The sequence below is a fragment of the Aethalodelphis obliquidens genome, unplaced genomic scaffold (assembly GCF_003676395.1).
Source record: "Aethalodelphis obliquidens isolate GAN/ISIS:26980383/991018 unplaced genomic scaffold, ASM367639v1 scaffold30, whole genome shotgun sequence".
Classification (NCBI taxonomy): Eukaryota; Metazoa; Chordata; class Mammalia; order Artiodactyla; family Delphinidae; genus Aethalodelphis; species Aethalodelphis obliquidens.
Genome location: NW_020837974.1, coordinates 5260877 through 5276751, shown reverse-complemented (window position 1 = coordinate 5276751; position 15875 = coordinate 5260877). Strand labels below are relative to the sequence as shown.

The window sequence follows — 15875 nt, the reverse complement described above, 5'->3', positions numbered from 1 at the left end:
TTCTGCATGTGTCTATTTGTCATCTCTTAATCATGGGGCCAAACTAATAGTCAAATTGTTTACACCACCCCTGTGGCCTAGCTTTCACGGGCATGCGAAAATCATATTACAAACCTTCTAACAATCCCAAGTCCAGACCCCCAACCATCTCCTTTATCTAACTCTCACCCACCAACCCAGTACTTCCTCTGCCCTAAATCACCAGACGTCTAGAGACCACCTTGTAGCTCAGACCCTGCCACCATTATTCAAACTAGCCAATCCTAGGCTGTTCCCCGGCCCTGCCTTTCCCCCGAGGATCGCAATAAAGGATGTGGCCTGTGCTTTCCCCTTCCTCTTGCTTCTGCCTCCTGACTCTGGTGCTTTCCCACCGGGCCCTGCATGGATGTGTGCCTCTGTTCCAGGGGAAATGTGAGTAACAATAAACTTCCTTTTAATGGCATTATCCTCACCCTGTTGTCACTCAGTCAGCTTTATCATTTAAGACCCGGCACAGGTCACAGACCCACGGGACAGCGAGGTCACAGAAGCCAAGAAAGCAAAGAAAAGGCTTTTCAGAAAGGAGGTAACGGCCAAGCATGCTGGACGCTGCCAAGGGCACAGCGAGGTGACCGGAAATGCCCGTTCATTCTGGACACCCAGAGCTCGGAGGTGACTTTGTCGTGAGTGATTTCGGCAGGGGCAGCAGACGGCGGGCGCGGAGAGGGATGGATTCAGCGAGGGCAGGGAGCTGATCGAGAGTCTGTGCTCTGACAGGGAGCCCAGAAACAGGGCCGAGCTGGGAGGAGAGGGGAGGTCAAGGCAGGGTTGTGTAAGCTGGGAGATGCTTATGCACATTTGCAAGCTGGCAAGAAGAGCCTGGGAGGGAGGGCGGGGTTGCAGGTCCCCCCTTCAGTGCCTTCCCACACAGGCTGTGCTGAAGCTCCCCTGAAGACCATGAATAAATGATTAAAGATCGACATCGATCCACAGACCTGAGGCCCATTTTATTTCTGACTCCTGTCTTTCCAGTGGTTGCTCTGAATGGATATTAAGAAGGCAACCCCTGGACCCTAATAAAAATAGCAGCCTCCCTGCACTTGTGAAACTCTTGAAACCCATTTCCCAATGTCCTTTTCCAGCTGGTGGCTCTTCTCACCCTGGCCATGGCCCATTTGCAGAGAAGGGTGGGGCAGTGGCCTGTCCCCACTGCTGCCCTAATTCTGGCTGGCAGGAGCTGGTGGGAGGTGGGGAGAGGGATCGCAGAAGGATGGGGCTAGATGGAGAGATCGTCTGTAACAGCCAGAGATCCTTTATCTCGAGGAAATTTGGACACTTTTGACAAGAGGCTTTTTTCTTTTGTTTTCAGAGTATGTCTTCGAGAAGGTTTCTCTTCAAAAGACCAGGGCACGTCTGAGGCATTCTCTTTCCCCCCCCCCCACCCCCCTCCCCCACACTACAAGGCCATAAATTTCCCTCCCTAATCTCCTCTCCTGCTCTGTGAGTTACAGAAGCTCCTGGGTCATTTATTATTCATCATTATCACAGTGACACATCCAGCCATCTAATTCATTGTCTCCCAGTGCTAACTTCATCTCCTTCCTTGAATACTCACCCGGCTGGAATCTCTTCTGACAAACTCCTGGCACAGCTCTGGCATTATCTTCCCCCAAACAGGCACGATCCTTTTAGAACTTTATTGGCGATCTCTTAAAAGAGCCCTTCAGAAACAGTCGGGGCCTCAGTGTATCACGGATCACTTAGCACTTAGGGAGGACAAATGAGGACTCAGCGTGACTGCCTGTTCTCGCTGTACTGCCAAGGAAATTCAAGGCGCCACCTCCAAGGTCTCCCCGGGGCCAGGGAAGGCACCCAACATGTCCCCTGGCTCATAAGTGACCCCACTGACTGCCTCATCCGTGGACTGTCTGGGGAGGGTGGAGGATGAAGCCAGCGTCCTGGATTCCCACAGGTGGCCTGGGAAGCGCTGTGTGTTCTCAGATCCCCTCCTGTCGCCCCACAGCTGGTTCCCACCCAAGTGATGCCCCCAAACTTCACCCCATCAAAACCTGCCCTCCCTATTTATTTCTGTTCCTTTTAGGGACCTGCCTCTGCTCGCTGACCTAAGGCAGTGCTGTCCTGTTGAACGTTCTGCGATGATGGAGGATGATATTCTCTATCTGCGCCATCCAGTACGGTGGCCACTGGCCACGCGAGGCTCTTGAGCACTTGCCATGTGGCTCACGCAATCGAGAACTGCATTTTTAATCTCATTTAATTTTAAGTTAACATTAAATAGCCACACATGGCCAGTGGTGACCAGTTGGAGAGGCAGGTCTAAGGGGGAGGGGGGACTTATCTGTTCATCCAGCACGTTGACTCTCCTGGAAAACAGTCCGACTAACACCCACCAAGTTCCTGCCACATGCTGGGCTGTGGGCTGGGTGTGTTCTGTTCACTGTCTCACTTCATTGTCGTGACAACCAGGTGAGGTAGGTACCATTATATCCCATTTTACAGACGATAAGACTGAAGCTGGGGGAAGGTAAGCCAAGTGGCTAAGAAGGGATTCAGAGGTTGGCAGTCCAAGAGGGTGTCTAGGGGAATGTGGGCAGGCTTTCTCCACCACACGGGGTCCCTGTGATAGGCTTGGCTCCCAGACTGTCTCGCCTCGCTGGGTCTCCTGAGGAAGGTGTCGCTGGATGAAAAGCAGAGATACATCATTTTAGCAGGATCACACAGATTCCCACTGCATGCAGATGTGAAAAGTGTAGCCTCTTTATTCCTCTATAAATATTCTCTATAAGGTAATCTGATCTTCCTCCCAGACCCCCTTGTAGCTGGAGGAAGGGGAAGGGAAGAAGAAAACAAAATTTCGTCTAATTTTGTAAACACGGCATCCTTCCATAATCTAAATAGTCTCTCTAGTCTCTTCAGGGTTTCTCTGCCCTCGGGCCCCCAGAAGTCCACCCAACCCTTCAAGGTGGTATCTGGCTAATGTGGACGGTGGGTAGTTTTATGACCTTGTAGCCCCAGGGGAAAGGGGCCCTGGACCCTATCGCATCCTCGGATGAACATGTGGCCGGTGTCTGCTAAGAAGAACTGGCTACGTAATTCTCAGGGCTCAGAGCCAAAGGAAAATGTGGGGTACTTGGTTCAAACACTGCTACGCATTTCAAGATGGTGACAGCAGAGCATTAAACCAAGCACATGCCCTTCTGAGCACAGGCCCTGTGGACTGCACAGGCCACACACCCACAAAGCTGGCCCTGCTCCCAGGGTCTGTGTGCAGACCTGCCACTTGTGAGGGTCCATCACTGGGTGAAGGGGTGAAGGAGGTCTGTTCTCCTGGGGCCTGGTCAGAGCTGCAGTCGACCCTGACCTTTCTCGCCTCTGGGAGGGGTGCTGTGCCCCATCCCCGACCAGGGCCCAGGAGGTCAGGCCTGCAGCCCACGTATCCCTGCCCACAGGTCCCAACCCCAGGTCAAGGCAGAAGTCCAGCTTCCTCATCCTTCTCAAGGGAGTGTATTTCTGGTTCCACCCAAGGGGCACTTGGAGGAGGGGGACTCAGGGCTTTCCCTCTTCCTACCAGCTGGGGCAGGGCCGCCTGGGAGGCCACCTCCCCCCTTCCCAGATCCTGAAAAGAAAGTGAAACAGAAGCCCCTGTGTAATGCCCCCACCCATGTGCACCTCCAGTACCAGGAGGGGCGTGTATGAATGACACAGCTCAGCTCCCTGTGCCCACACCCCACTTCCTGCAAAAGCCACTGGGCGTGAAGGGGCAGATTTCCCGGATTCAGACCACCAGGCCTGCTTCCAGATCTACTAAAGGAGGAGCTGAAGTAATTTCCAGAATTCTTACCTCTCTTGACCTAATCTGTATCTTGCTGCAGACTTGAAAATCCCATTTCATGCATCATATTAACTCTCCTCCTGTTTGCAGAGCTGCTGTAACGGCCTCAGTCCCCTACCCTGCCTCCCAAGAGACTGAAGCGGCTTTGTGTTCACATCCTAGGAGTCTTGAGCGGTCAGCAGACCAATTTCACGAAGTCAAGGGCCGGAAGGAGAGGAGGCGTGGCCCTGGTACACACGCTATATGGAGACCTCCCTGCCTGTGTGGGTTCCCTGTGCTGGAGGCGGTAGGATGGGAGATTCAGAGGCTTCCCCTTCTCAGGTCAGATCTGAAAGAGGAACAGGTGTGAATTTAGCAAAGGTGCGTGGAGATGAGCAGGTGCACGGAAAGGGGGCGGGGGCACATGGTGAGGCGTGGGCAGGTACCTACCCTGTCTTAAAGGAGCGGCCATCAGCTCTGGCTCACATCTGTCTCAGGGGGAATGCCCACCCACTAATGTTTTTATGGATTTTTATGTGTTTAATGTTGACAAATTATTCCAAATTTTAAAAAAATCATAAAACAATGTGCGTACATCAGGTAGGAACCAAACAAAGCATGTTTTCTGGCTGAATCTAACCACTAAAAGAATAGAAGGAAGACTGGATTCTGGGAATTGGGGCATGGGATTAGGCCATCAGGGCAGATCTTACAGGGTTACAGTTGTATTCTGGGAGAGATGTATTCTCACTACTTGGAAACTGTGACATGGTCTTAAACAGGGTAAAGGCGCCCCCAGTTTTGCATCGTGAAGAGACCCCACTGGTTGGCACATGGAGCCTGGGTTGAAGGGGAGAAAGTACCCTTGGGAAGGCCAGTTAGGAGAGAGTTAATAAGGCAGGAGCAGTGAGCAAGGAGAGATATTTAGAAGGTAACATTGATGGGACTTAGAGATAGACAATCATTAAATAAGCCAATAGTTTATTCCCTGGCGCAGTCCAAAACTATACATTAAAATCAATGCCAGAATTCATTGACATATACACACTACCAAATGTAAAATAGATAGCTAGTGGGAAGCAGCCTCATAGCACAGGGAGATCAGCTCGGTGCTTTGTGACCACCGAGAGGGGTGGGATAGGGAGTGTAGGAGGGAAATGCAAGAGGGAGGGGATATGGGGATATATGTATACATATAGCTGATTCACTTTGTTATACAGCAGAAACTAACACAACATTGTAAAGCAATTATACTCCAATAAAGATGTTAAAAAAGAAATCAATGCCAGAATTGACAGGTATGTCGATCAACGGGAACTCTCATTCCTGGCTGATGGGAATGTACAATGTACACCCACCTTGGATTACAGTCTGACAGTTTCCTTAGAAAGTTAAGGATACACTTGCCATGTAACCCAGTCTTTTCACTCTTAGATGTTTACCCAAGAGAAATGACATCTTATGTCCACACAAAGTCTCATACACCTGTCTATAGCAGCTTGGTTCAAAATAGCCAAAGCTGGAAACAATCAAAATGTCCATCAATGAGTGAATGGATAAAGAAATTGTGGTATATCCATTCAGTGGAATACTACTCAGCAAGAAAAAGGAACAAACTGTTGATATATAACAGTGTGAATGACTCTCAAATCACTAAATGGAGCGAAAAAAAAATTCATACTGTATAACTTCATACTGTATAACAGTTCTGTGGCTTTTTTTAAATGGATTTTATTTTGGTAACAGAAGCTTTTATTTCCAAGTCTTCTTTATATAAAATTCTTAAAAAATGCAGAGTAATCGAAAGATTGATCAGTGGTTGCCTGGGGATAGGAAGGGGAAGGATGAATTACAAAGGAGCATGAGGAAACTTGGGGGGGAGCATGATGGAAATGTTTATCTTGAGTATAGTGATGGATATATAAATATATATGTCAAAATGGATCAAATAGTACACTTTATGTAGGGTTTCACATACTTCAATTATACCCAAATAAAATTGGGGAAAAAAAATTAACTCAAGGAACTGGAATAAAACATTCCTAGAAGGGAGAGTCCCACCTCCACACTGGCCCTGCATTTCCATGTCTTTTAAGCCAACTCTAATTTTAGATAGAAAAGAAAAAGAAGGAGAAAAAAGACACCAAAGTGAGATATTGCTTTACAAAGGTGTTGGAAATACATTAAACACTAAGATGTTACCATAATAAATTAAACAAATAATTTCAGGTCTGTCTTGCCACATATTTAAAAATATTTAAAATTAACAAGGGCAGAGAAAGCTAATGTTGAGCCAATAATTTTAATGAATATATCCCATTATGTTCTAATGAGTGGCTTTTTTAAAATGGATTTTATTTTGGTAACAGAAGCATTTATTTCCAAGTCTTCTTAAAGGAGCTTTCCTATTACATATTTTTAAAGTACAATTGGAAGAGAACAGTCCGTTTTAAATCATTATATTACAGTGTGACCACAGGGCAGAGACTTGGAAGTTAGCCGATGCTTAGGTTGATTCCCAGTTCTGTTTCTTGTTTATTCTGAGGCCTTGGACAGTCCCTGTGCCTGCAGAGCCTCAGTTTTCCCATTTGTAATGTGGAGGTAATGACCCCTCACCTCCAGGTGGCACAACATGCTATAGAGTCTGAACATGGATTTCTTCTCTATACAGGAGTAGCTGATAATTATTAGATTTTATACTCAGTCCTAAAACTGCTATCTCCCAAAAGGATATTCAAAGCGAGAAAACTGTAATGCTCGCTCCCTTCATTCAAGTCTGAATGTTGATCATACAATGAACTGGACCCTTCTGGATGCATCCTAAACCATTCTCAAAATAATCCCTCTTTCCGTTCCTCACCCGCCAGGCAGCTGAGCTGCAACTTGACAAAACATGAGGCTAGTCCTCTTTTACAGCCAGACATTCATCTGCAGGCTCCTTGGCATACCAGTCCCTCCAAGTTATTTTATTATTTCCAAGAAGCCGTAACTGAGCCTTTTTATATACCTTCTGTTGTCATAGGAGCGATCACACGTAAAGCATGTCAACCAAGTAGGAGAAAGTCATCTTTCATCTAGTTTACTGTTTCCTTGAGACAGCCAGTCTCTGGGTCTGGTCAGTTGGCAGCTTTGATGGGGTTATTGAACACGGCTTTTCAAATAAAGAAAACCTGGAGAATGTGGGAGATCCTTTTTTTGGTCAGTTCAGCCCAGGGTTTGGGGTAGAAGGAAGTTTCTCTCACCACGTGGGGGTCTGGTGGGCCCCATGCAGGCCTGCAGCTGGTCCTGGGCTCACGCAGCCAAGGTACTGAGCTTGGCCTAGATGCTAAGCACAGAGACAGCTGTGCTGGTTCTCAGCCACCTTTCCCTCTGTGGCTTCCCCTTCCTGTGGTTTCAGAACAGGACCCCAACTCCCTGTCCAAGCTCAAGGTTTCCTCCCCATTTTCCTGTCACATCTCCTTGTTCCAAAGAGGCAGATCTCAGTCTCCCAGTCTTTAAAATGGGGATAGAAACAATGCCAGCATGAATTTTTTGCCTTTCATTTGTTTTTTGTTGTTTTGTTTCATTTATTTATTTATTTATTTATTTATTTATGGCTGCGTTGGGTCTTCGTTGCTGTGCACGGGCTTTCTCTAGTTGCTGTGAGCAGGGGCTACTCTTCGTTGCAGTGCGCGGGCTTCTCATTGCAGTGGCCTCTCTTGTTGTGGAGCACGGGCTCTAGGCACACGGGCTTCAGTAGTTGTGGCTCGCGGGCTCTAGAGCGCAGGCTCAGTAGTTGTGGCGCACGGGCTTAGTTGCTCCACGGCATGTGGGATCTTACCAGACCAGGGCTCGAACCCGTGTCCCCTGCATTGGCAGGCGGATTCTTAACCACTGGGCAACCAGGGAAGTCCCTTTCATTTGTTAATAAGGATCAACTCAGACGGTGGCATGAACAAGGCTGGTAAATTACCCAGAGGTGAGCCGCTGCTGTTACTAACATTCCTCCTTCTTGTCAGGAGCCGCTAGCTCGCCCCTTCCCGCCCCAGGCCCGGCGACGTGCACATCAACAATCCTTGTTTGCAGACTGCATCCTGCAGAAGCACTCCTGCAGGGAGCCTCCTCGACCCCAGAATCGTTTAACGACTCAGGAGCACCAGGCTTCCCCCAGGCATCTCCTGCCTTCCTGGAGGGACGCCCCGAATCCCCCAAAAGTTCTGAAAAGTAATTTCAGTCTCATTAATTCTGGAAACAAACAACGGCAGAGGGAGAAGGAAGATGATGAGCAGAATTAAAGGACAAAGCAGAAGGGGACCCAAGGTACCTGGGGTTGGGGAGAGTGAGGGAGGGGGTGTGAGGTGGGTGCAGCGACCCCACACTCGGTGCAGACTGGGACAGGCAGGTGAAGGGTGCAAGAGGAGTGGTGCTGGGGCGTGGTCAAGGCGGGGCCAGGGTGGGCGGGGCCCACGGGAATGGGGCCTGGATGCACAGGTCAGGAGTAAGGGGAGGATGGGGAGGGGACTGGGCGGGGCAGGGTCCAGCTGGGACTACATCTTCCAGGATGACTGAGTTATCCAGAAAAAGAAACAAGGGGAAGAACATACCAGATGGAGACAACAGCATATCCATGTGTAATGGGTTGAACTGTGTCCCCCAAAATTTTATATGTTGCAGTCCTAACCCCCAGCACCTCAGAATGTGCCTATATGTGGAAATAGGGTCCTTGTAGATGTAATTAGTTAAGATGAGGTCATTAGTGTGGGCTCTAGTCCAATATGACCTGTGTCCTTATATGGGGAAAATGTGGACCCAGGGACAGTCACACCAGGAGATGCCATGGGAAGGTACATGGGGAGAAGATGGCCATCTACAAGCCCAGGAGAGAGGCCTAGAACAGATCCTCACAGCCCTTGGAAGGAACTGACCCAGCCCACACCTTGATCTTGGACTTCTGGTCTCCCGAACTGTGAGACAATAAATGTATGTTGTTTAAGCCATCCCATCTGTGGTACTTTGTTACAGCAGCTCTAGCAAATTAATACACAAACTAAGTCACAGAGACCCAAAAATGTGTGGTGAGGGGAGAGTGCAGACAGTTTGTAGCAAAGTAGGAAGTAGGAATGGGGGCAGATGAAGCTCTGGAGGCGGGGGGCTCAGAGGGCCACGTTTAGGAGTTTGAGGTTTATCTTTGGTCAGTGGAGAGGCATGGAGGCCTTCAAGCTGGGAACGAAGGTGGTCAGTTTGGGCTTTAGGAGACTCACCCTGGCTGCAGAGTGGAGGAGACTGCCACAGCCATGTGAGCAAGAGATGGAGTTCCAGGGCAGGGAGTAGAGAGAAGAGAGCAGCCCCAGGAGAGTGCAGGCATTCTCATCCACAGGACGCCACAGGGGCCAGCAGGGTGGGGTGAGGAATGTATCACTTTGCTCAAGATGACTTAACAAAGTCCACAGACTGGGCAGCTTCAATAACAGCCATTATTTTCTCCCAGTTCTGGAGGCTGGAAGTCCAAGATCAAGGTGTCAGCAGGGTTGATGTCTTCCGAGGCCTCTCTCCATGGCTTGTAGATGGCCGTCGTCTCCCTGTGTCTTCACGTGGTCTTCCTTCTCTGTGTGTCTGTGTCCTAATCTCTTCTTCTTATAAAGACCGCAGTCCTATTGGGTGAGGGCCCACCCATATGACCTCGACTTAATATTTTTTTCAATTCAAATGTACATTTATTGAGCCCACATTAAACGGGACCTGGTTAAGAAATGACCCTCTCCTCATCTGTGTACAATGCCCTGCTGTTTCTCCTTGGCTGGGTACATCCTATTTCACTAGTCTTCCACAAACATGCAGTCTTCCAGAATGGAGACTTCTGGGCAGAAGTTCAGAATCTTCTCAGAAGTGATGGGCAGCAGAGTGGTGGTCACAGCTAGTGGAGACTTTGCTTCATTTGAAGCCTGCCTGGAAACAGACTCGTGGCTTCCCGTGGAGGGGCCGGCCCGGGCTGGGCTGGCGCTCCAGTCGTGGGCTCCTTGGAATAAACAACACTGATATCTGCATGATCTCCACTCACAAAGTGTAAATGGAATTGTAATTGGCTGTTGGCCCCCTTGGCTTCTTCCCCAAAGCTGAGGGTAGTTGACTCCACATCCGTAGAGAATTCGAAAGCCTGTGTGTGTTCTCCAAACACATATCAGGGGCCGCCTCCAGGGGTGGCATGAGGAAAGTCACAGCCGGGACAAACAGGGCAGAGAAGACCAGGGCCTTCCTGAGTGAACGTGGTGCCAGCGGAAAGCCGGCAGGGGGGGCAGCCCTGGAGCGTGCTGGACGAGCCTTCCGCTGGGCTTGTACAGAAACTTCAGCTCCGTTCCCAGCTGGCTGTCAACCTCATTTTAATGTAATTACCTCTTTAAAGACCCTATCTGCAAATAGAGTCACATTCTGAGTTGCTGGAGGCTAGGACTTCAACATATGAATTGGGAGGATTCGGTATACAATTCAGCCCATAACAAAGGGATACCCACGTTTCTGTGGCAGTTTTCACTTCAAGCCCATGGCTCATACACACTACCATATATAAAATAGATAACCAACAGGGACCTACTGTATAGCACAGGGAGCTCTACTCAATACTCTGTAATTACCTATATGGGAAAAGAATCTAAAAAAGAGTGGATATATGTATATGTATAACTGATTCACTTTGCTGTACAGCAGAAAGTAACACAACATTGTAAATCAACTATACTCCAATAAAAATTAAAAAGAAAAAAACCCCACAGCTCACTGTGAGACATCAGAGAGAGCCCAGGACAGGCCAGCTGCTCCCCTAGCCTGGCCCTCCCAAGGTGACCATTTTCCTTGGGAATGCATTACTGTCTGGGCTTGGCCTTCTCCTGCAGGCTCAAAATCTAATTTCCATTCCTTCGAGTGATATTTATGGCGCTGGCTCTGCACCAGACATGATTTTGAGGGCATAGTGAATGGTTCCATCTCTCTTGGGGGTGAGCGGGCATGAACCAAGTTCAAAGAAAGTGATAAATAAAAACCATGATGTCAATTTAATGATTTGCCCGAGAAATACAATTATCAGATGTGCAGGTTGACAGGACAGCACCCTCTCTCCCTCTGGCAGGCTCTAAGGAGAGCCAGACAACCGTCGGCTGGCCACTTTGGTGGAAAGACCTCCTTCCACACCATCTGCACTCTCCTGTCCGGCAGGCAGGCCTCCAGGAGAATGACTGTGATGCCCACAAATTCACCTGATTAGCCTGGAACCAGAACAGGAGAGTGAGGTAAACTCGGGCGGGGGTTCTGGCTCTAGGCAGCCGGAGGCTCCCTCTCCCACGCCACGGATCAGCCTTGGCAGACAACCTGGATGCCAGAGCCAGGATGCCTCCTCCCTGGCCCCAGCTGGACGGCTCTGCCCACAGCTGTCTCCAGGCCCCGGCTTACCAGCCCCTTCTCGCTATGTGATATTTCTCCCAACAGGATATGATTCAATTGGCCAGGTTTCCATCAACTGAAATTGCAAACCCACGCCTGGCTGCCTCTGGGCAACTGCCCCCAAATCCCGGAGCACAGGAGTCCTGGGTCTTTCCAAATCCTCCTGCCTCTCATTTACTCACAGATCTTGGGTCCCACTGCAGGCAGACCCAGCCAAGGCAGAGATACGACTTTTCTAGTCAGCCTTGTTTTCCAGGGGCAGATTTTCGGTAAAGCTAACAAAGCCCGAGTGTCAGGACCCCTCCTTTGCTTGGGCCCCTGGAAGAGCTGGAAGATGCTGGCAGTCATAGAGTGTTCTAGGTGGGGAGAGAAGTCAGCTTGGATTCAGCAAACATGTCTCATAAATTGCCTAAAGGCATTGCAGAAGAAAAAGACCTAGATTCCCAGGGCTCCCGGTACTTGGTGGTGATTTCCTTTCTCACTGTAAATCAACATTTGCTTTCATACCTAAATCCATATTGTATTTATGTATCCTTTCTCTCAAAGAGAATCCCTCAAATGGGCTGAGCTTCAGGCCTCACAGACCTTGGATCCACTCCTGCTGGTTTCCCCTGAGTCCTCATCCGTAGGGTGCTGGGGATGAGGGGCTGCCCCGAGACAGGCAGCTCCATGCCTTCCAGACTCACAGGGACACTGCCCAGGAAGTGGGTTGACATCATGAGTCAGAGAAAGATCCTGAGTGTTTCAGCATATGAGCCTTCAGTGTGTAATGGACGTTGGAGCTGAGCTCTGCGCCCCCTGCACCGGGCCCTCCCCCAGAAGACCACCGTGGTTGGGAATACCTGCTTGGCTGGTGTAGCCCTGGGCTTCCTTCACATCACTGAAGGGAGAGACTGACATCTCTCAATAACACATGGCTCACGTTCCCTTCTAGGGACATTTTTCAGCTTTGGAAAAGAAAAAAACAACCTTTGAAAATTCCTTTAAAAGTTAAAGCATGGCTTTTGGTGCCTCCCCCTCCAAATCAAAAACATGTATTTTTGCAAACGACAGAAACATCAGACGTCTTCCCTCCGTCATCTGTCTGGCTGACACGTTTTTCGGGACAGGCGCTTGCAAGGCTTAATTTATGTCTCTGTGTGTTTTAAGGAGCTCCGTGCTATCATTCTGATCTGGGAGTTGCCGTGTGGCCCTGCATCTCTCAGTCTGGTCATTCGTCCTTTCCTCACCTGTGGAGAGTCCGCCCCGCCCTGCGCTTTGTTTTGTATCTGTCGGTCCCCTCCCCACCGCACCTCCCTGCAAGCCAGTCCATCTGGGACTGTTCAGGTGCCAGATCCCCCATTCAGGATAAAGTCTCTCACATATGGATGACAGCGCGGGAGGGGCAGTAGCCAGGGCCCCGTCCCCACGTGACCTGGCGGCAGGGCTCTGGACACTGCCAGCTTCACCTCCCTGACCCCTGCCTCCTGAGTGCACAATGGACACCCCTCCCTTTTCAAGAGCTGCACCCTCTGTGTGCAGCCATCACCAGAACTAATGCATGGTTCATAGGAGGCTCTTGGCCCGGCAGTGGGCGCCAAGGGAGAGGAGCATGAGGCCCACAGAAGCACTTTGGTTCAAGGAACATTCTTTCCCTGATGCACATCTGTGCTGCCTGGAAGTGCATTAAAAAGAATCAGATGAGCTGCTACTTCTAAAATAGGTTTTGAATGTGTAAAGTGCCCGGGGAGGGCGGGGGGTGGTGCCGAGCTGACGAGGCGCTGGGGCTTCTTTCCGGCTTTGTCCCTGAAGCACAGGGCACCATGTGCCCTGCAGGGGCCCTCCTGGGCAACTGGGAAGGGGACAGGCCTGCCTCAGCAAGGGCAGGGCCACCGAGGCCTCCAAGCCTCAGCACTCTGCTCTCTCACCAAGCAATGCTCTTTCGGCTCTGTGGCTGTTTCAGGAAGAGGAACGGGTCTCTTATCCTGGCCTAACAAGGAGACCCCTCTAGAGCCTTTGCCAGAGACCCAGATTCGAGTAAAGCAGCCAAGGGGCCCGACTTCCTGGCTGGTCCCAGCTCCACCACCCACCACCTGGGGGCCTTGGGCAAGTCACCGAGCTGGAATCAGGAAAAGTGTGCCCTCCTGACTTGAAACTCCCCAGGTGGTATCCCACCGATTTCTGATCTGCTTTTCTCTGTGCAGACCACATACTACAGGATATTCAGAAGGACCATTTGTCCTGGGGACCAGACCTACAGAGCTACGAGCCAAGGAATTCTGAATCAACAAGGCATGTAAGGCCAGGACTTGGGCACAAGGCACATGCATCAATCATGGCTTCCAGTGGTAAGTGACTGAAATCCCAACACAACTTGGTCTTGCTAAAAGAGGGAACTTATTAGCGTCTACAGGTGAAAGGTGGCTTCAGGCATAGCTGTATCCAGGCACAGAAACAATGTTGTCAAGACTCACTGCTGTTGCAGCCCAGGACTGTGCTTTCCCCTCTGTTGGCTTCACTCTCAGGCAGGCCTGGTCCCCATGGTATCTTCATGGCCTTACCAGCCCTGTGGAAGACGGTCTCTCTTGTCCAAGGGCTCAGCTAAAGTCTCAGGGCCAGTCACTGTGACCAGGAAGATGGATTGCATAATAAACTTGGGGATGAGGGGTGTCATCACTACCCAATCCACAAGAAACGGTGGGGGGAGACCCCTAGAGGAAATTCGGAGTCATCAGAAGTCTATGGACAGCATGCTGGGAAAAGAAAAACATTAGGCATCCAACATGGAGTGAAGACAGGGACCCCGTCACTGTTCTGTGCTGTTTAGACGGATTGAGCCAATAGTTCATGGTTTGGGGTTTGTTCTCCCTGGTGGTCAGATTAGAGGAGTGGGCATTTGAGCTGAGCTGCCGAGAGTACAAGTTTGCCAGGTGGGCAAGGAGGGAAAAGCATTCCAAGCAGGGGGAACAGCACAAGCAAAGCCATGAGGTGTGAAAATGCAAGGCACGTTCATAACCGGTGAGCCTCATCCTTGCAGGCATCATGCGGATGGCAGGGAGCACAGAGTGGGAAGAGCTTTCATCTGGAAGTCAGGCAGACTCAGGTGCAAACCCCAGCTCTGCCACCTGCTCTGTGAGATCTCAGCAGGTCCCTACCCCTCCCTGGGTTCTGGTTTCCTCCACAGGACACTGATGTGTGCTGGAGATTGAGTCCCTTATGTCACTACTGTTCTCTGTGAGCTTCCACTACCTGGGATATTTGCTGGCTTTACAGTGCCACCTGCTCTACCCACCCACCTCACACACACCCACAGCTGTCACCTGGGCCTTGCCTTCCCTGCTTTACTCCGTAATGCAAAAAACTACACTTCCCAAGCTCACTTGCCCTCTGGCTTCTGGGTAAGTTTGGTTAATAGGAGGCACTAGTGCATGAAAAGATGCTCAAAGTCACTAATCATTAGAAAAATACAAATCAACAATGAGATATCCCCTCACACCCATGAGGATGGCTGCTATTTAAAAAACAAACAGGGCTTCCCTGGTGGCGCAGTGGTTGGGAGTCCGCCTGCCGATGCGGGGGACGCGGGTTCGTGCCCCGGTCCGGGAAGATCCCACATGCCGCGGAGCGGCTGGGCCCGTGAGCCATGACAGCTGAGCCTGCGCGTCCGGAGCCTGTGCTCCGCAACGGGAGAGGCCACAGCGGTGAGACGCCTGCGTACCGCCAAAAAAAAAAAAAAATGGTTAAGGTGGTAAATTTTATGTTATGTGTATTTTATCCAAATATTTAAAAATTGGAAAGCAGGATGAAAGAAGCCAGGGTCTGTGCCCCCACTTCTCCACATGGTTCCTTTTCCTCCACGTCTCTGGCACCTGCTGCACAGTCGCTCCCTCTGCAGCCCCAGCTCCCGAGGGTCCGTGGTTCTTGCCGTGACTCCCCCTTCCACCAAATGGCTCCGGATCCCGGGGTCCAGTAAAACCACTTCCTCCCTTGGCCTCTCCAGTCCCAGGGATGGTTGTGGCTTCCTGCATTGCTAATCCATGAGTTGCCTCACTTTACCCTTTGGTTTCTCCACTCTCTAATCATTAGAGTAACCAACAAATTCACTCTTTTTAAAAATACCCAGGTGGTTTCTCTTTCCCTAACTGGGATTGTCTGTTACACAACCTAATGAATGGCTCATGTGGCAGGTGTGGGCACAGGCCTCCCCGGCAGCAACTCCGGCAATCCCCACTGGCTGGGGTACACTGGGGGCCGAGGAAGTCCAGATGTTTGGTGCCTCTGGGACAATCTGTTCAACCAGGAACCAAACCTAAAACAGCCAGCCTGGAGTCTCAGCTTCTCTGGCGGGTGGGAACACATGAGGCAGACACTCCACGGGTGCAAAGGAGAAGTCAAAAGAAATCCACGGGACTTCCCAGGTGGTGCAGTGGTTAAGAATCCACCTGCCAGTGCAGGGGGCGTGGGTTCGAGCCCTGGTCCGGGAAGATCCCACATGCTGCGGAGCAACTAAGCCCATGTGCCACAACTACTGAGTCTGCGCTCTAGAGCCCACAAGCCACAGCTACTGAGCCCGAGAGCCACAACTACTGAAGTCCGTGCACCTAGAGCCTGTGCTCCGCAACAAGAGAAGCCACCGCAATGAGAAGCCCGCGCACCACGACGAAGAGTAGCCCCT

At 50.5% G+C, this 15875-nt stretch overlaps 1 long non-coding RNA gene across 2 annotated transcripts; it reads left to right on the top strand.

Annotated features, from left to right (window-relative positions):
* Window positions 1–559: 559 nt before the first annotated feature.
* On the top strand, window positions 560–15675 carry LOC113630432 (uncharacterized). 2 transcript variants are annotated; one of them, XR_003436966.1, is made up of 6 exons: window positions 560–651; window positions 1349–4192; window positions 7810–8110; window positions 10911–11070; window positions 13405–13548; window positions 15324–15675. It is a non-coding gene; the product is annotated as an uncharacterized LOC113630432 (long non-coding RNA). The 2 variants fall into 2 exon arrangements; XR_003436965.1 differs by lacking the exon at window positions 15324–15675 and having other exon boundaries at window positions 13405–14790.
* The last annotated feature ends 200 nt before the right edge of the window (window positions 15676–15875 follow it).